Raw genomic sequence first — 4306 nt, forward strand, 5'->3', positions numbered from 1 at the left:
TGAATGACTGTGACGTGCTTCAAACTCCTAGCGGGCGGGGCGTTAGTGACAGGCGCAAAAGAATCGATGGATTCTATTCCGTCCTGACCGAGAACCGACAGCTGAATTCTGCGTGCTGTGACAGAGCATATGCAATCGCTTTCACTGAGAGGATGGGAGGTAGCCATTGACAACGGTGAAACCCTACACAAGCTTGCCATGGAAAGGAATAAGAAGGATTGGATGAAGACAGTAGGAAAGCAGAGAGACGGAAGGGAAGGCATCTTCATGCGCTTATCTGAAGTTCCTACCAATGAATTACATAAGTATATCTATCTTTACCTTTTTGTTATTTTCGTTCATCACCATTACTATTTGAGTTTGCCTGACTAAGATTTACAAGATGACCATAGCTTGCTTCAATACTAACAATCTCCGTGGGATCGACCCTTACTCGCGTAAGGTTTATTACTTGGACGACCCAGTGCACTTGCTGGTTAGTTGTGCGAAGTTGTGTAATGCCATGGTACTGAACTACCAAGTTTTTGGGGTTCATGACCGGGGATTATGAGAGTTGTGAAAAGTATTGTTCACAATTTCGCGCACCATATGTTAAATACAGTTTTATGGTGTTTTAGTAGCTTTTAGAGGTTTGGAATGCTTGGTTTGGCACAAGAACTTAGAAAATTAAAAAAAAAAACATAGCACAAGAACTTGAGTTGACTTAGTAAAAAATTTTTAAAACTTCGCTGTTTCTTATAAGTCAAGTCAAATTTTCAATTTTAAAAATCCTATCTTTTCAAAATCTTTTTCAAAAATCAAATCTTTTTCTTTTTTTATTTATTTTCGAAAATTTTTAAAATTTATTTTCAAAATCTTTTTCTTATCTTTATTTCAAAATTTTGAAAACTTTACTAACAATTAATGTGATTGATTAAAAAATTTGAAATTTGTTACTTTCTTGTTAAGAAAGGTTCAATCTTTAAATTCTAGACTCATATCTTTTAGTTTCTTGTTAGTCAAGTAATCAATTTTAATTTTAAAAATCAAATCTTTTCCAAAATATCTTTTTCAATCATATCTTTTCAAAATATCTTTTTTAAATCATATCTTTTTCAAGATTGATTTCAAAAATCTTTTCTAACTTCTCATCTTTTCAAAATTGAATTTCAAATCTTTTTTCAACTAACTAATTGACTTTTTGTTTGTTTCTTATCTTTTTCAAAACCACCTAACTAATTTATCTCCCTAATTTTCGAAAAATTTCCTCCCTCTTTTTCAAAATTCTTTTAATTAACTAATTGTTTCAAATTTTAATTTTAATTTTAATTTTATTTCTTCTCTCAATTTTCGAAAATCACTAACTGTTTTTCAGAAATAATTTTTGAATTTATCTCTCTCTCTCATCTTCTTCTATTTATTTATTTAATTACTAACACTTTTCTTCATCTTAAAATTCGAACCCTCTCTTCCTCTCTGAGTTCGAATTTTCTTCTTTTCCTTCTTCTATTCTTTTCTTCTTCTACTAACATAAAGGAATCTCTCTACTGTGGTAAAGAGGATCCCTATTATTATTTTCTGTTCCCTTCTTTTTCATATGAGCATGAGCAAGGACAAGAATATTCTTGTTGAAGCAGATCTTGAACCTAAAAGGACTCTAAAGAAGAAACTACGAGAAGCTAAATTACAACAATCCATAGACAACCTTATAGAAATTTTCAAAAAGGAAGAGGAGATGGCAGCCGAAAATAATAATGCAAGAAGGATGCTTGGTGATTATACTACACCCACTTCCAAATTTGATGGAAGAAGCATCTCAATCCCTGCCATTGGAGCAAACAATTTTGAGCTGAAACCTCAACTAGTTGCTCTAATGCAACAGAACTGCAAGTTCCGTGGACTTCCATCAAAAGATCCCTATCAGTTTTTAACTGAATTCTTGCAGATCTGTGAGACTATTAAGACTAATGGAGTAGATCCTGAAGTCTACAGGCTCATGCTTTTCCCTTTTGCTATAAGAGACAGAGCTAGAACATGGTTGGACTCACAACCTAAAGATAGCTTGGACTCTTGGGATAAGCTGGTCACGGCCTTCTTGGCTAAGTTCTTTCCTCCTCAAAAGCTGAGCAAGCTTAGAGTGGATGTTCAGACCTTCAAACAAAAAGATGGTGAATCCCTCTATGAAGCTTGGGAAAGATACAAGCAGATGACCAAAAGGTGTCCTTCTGACATGCTTTTAGAGTGGACCATTTTGGATATATTCTATTATGGTCTATCTGAGGTCTCTAAGATGTCACTGGACCATTCTGTAGGTGGATCCATTCCCCTAAAGAAAACGCCTACAGAAGCTCAAAAACTTATTGAAATGGTTGCAAATAACCAATTCATGTACACTTCTGAGAGGAATCCTGTGAGTAATGGGACGCCTCAGAAGAAGGGAGTTCTTGAAATTGATGCTCTAAATGCTATATTGGCTCAAAACAAAATGTTGACTCAGCAAATCAACATGATTTCAAAAAGTCTGAATGGATGGCAAAATGGATCCAACAGTACTAAAGAGGTATCTTCTGAAGAAGAAGCTTATGATGCTGAAAACCCTACAATGGCAGAGGTAAATTACATGGGTGAACCTTATGGAAACACCTATAATTCCTCATGGAGAAATCATCCAAATTTCTCATGGAAGGATCAACAAAAGCCCCAACAAGGCTTTAATAATGGTGGAATAAACAGGCTTAGCAACAATAAGCCTTTTCCATCATCTTCTCAGCAACAGATAGAGCATTCTGAGCAGAGCTCCTCTAGCTTAGCAAACATAGTCTCTGATTTGTCTAAGGCCACTTTAAGTTTCATGAGTGAAACAAGGTCATCCATCAAAAATTTGGAGGCACAAGTGGGCCAGCTGAGTAAGAAAATAACTGAAACTCCTCCTAGTACTCTCCCAAGAAATACTGAAGAAAATTCAAAAAGAGAGTGCAAGGCCATTGACATAATCACAATGGCCAAATCCAAGGAGGAAAGGGAGGACATGAATCCCAATGAGGAAGACCTCATGGGACGTCCCCCAGACAGAAATGAGTTCCCTATTGAGGACCTAAAGGAATCTGAGGCTCACCTAGAGGCCATAGAGATTCCATTGAACCTCCTTTTACCATTCATGAGCTTTGAGAACTAGTCTTCCTCTGAAGAGGATGAAGATGTAACTGGAGAGCAAGTTGCTCAATATCTAGGAGCCATCATGAAGCTGAATGCCAAGTTTTTTGGTAATGAGACTTAGGAAGATGCATCTCCCTTGCTCATTAGTGAACTAGATACATGGGTTCAGTAAACTTTACCTCAAAAGAAACAAGATCCTGGAAAATTCTTAATACCATATACCTTAGGCACCATGACCTTTGGGAAGGCTCTGTGTGACTTGGGGTCAGGCATAAATCTTATGCCACTCTCTGTAATGGAGAAACTAGGGATCTTTGAGGTACAGGCTGCCACATTCTCATTATAGATGACAGACAAGTCAATAAGACAAGCTTATGGAATGGTAGAGGACGTGTTAGTGAAGGTTAAAGGCCTTTACATCCCTGCTGATTTCATAATCTTAGACACTATGAAGGATAAGGATGAATCCATCATCCTTGGAAGACCCTTCCTAGCCATAGCAGGAGCTGTGATTGATGTTGACAGAGGAGAGCTAGTCTTTCAATTGAATGGGGACTACCTGGTGATTAAAGCTTGAGGATCTTCCTCTGCAACCATGGAGAGGAAGCATAAAAAGCTTCTCTCAATACAGAGTCAACAAAGCCCCCACAGTCAAACTCTAAGTTTGGTGTTGGGAGGCCACAACCAAACTCTAAGTTTGGTGTTGAACCCCCACATTTAAACTCTAAGCTTGGAGTTGGGAGGTCCCAACAATGCTCCGATGATCTGTGAAGCTCCATGAGAGCTCACTGTCAAGCTATTGATATTAATGAAGCATTTATTGGGAGGTAACCCAATTTTTATTTATCTATATTTTTATTATTCTATTATGTTTTATTAGGTTCATGATCATGTGGAGTTACAAAACAATTACTAAAATGAAAAACATAATAAAAAAGAGCAGAAGAAACAGCACACCCTGGAGGAAGAGCTTACTGGCGTTTAAACGCCAGTAAGGAGCATCTGGCTGGCGTTCAACGCTAGAACAACGCATGAATCTGGCGTTGAATGCCAGAAACAAGCAACAGTCTGGCGTTTAAATGCCAGGAGTACATGGTGCACGAATTTGTAATCCGCACAACTAACCAGCAAGTGCACTGGGTCGTCCAAGTAATACCTTACGTGAGTAAGG

General features: G+C 37.4%; 1 non-coding gene across 1 annotated transcript; it reads right to left on the bottom strand.

Moving 5' to 3' along the window:
* Positions 1–2107: 2107 nt before the first annotated feature.
* On the bottom strand, positions 2108–2215 carry LOC127743816 (small nucleolar RNA R71). The gene has a single exon (XR_008005158.1). It is a non-coding gene; the product is annotated as a small nucleolar RNA R71 (small nucleolar RNA).
* Positions 2216–4306: the final 2091 nt, after the last annotated feature.

The sequence above is a fragment of the Arachis duranensis genome, unplaced genomic scaffold (genome assembly GCF_000817695.3).
Source record: "Arachis duranensis cultivar V14167 unplaced genomic scaffold, aradu.V14167.gnm2.J7QH unplaced_Scaffold_154058, whole genome shotgun sequence".
Taxonomy (NCBI): Eukaryota; Viridiplantae; Streptophyta; class Magnoliopsida; order Fabales; family Fabaceae; genus Arachis; species Arachis duranensis.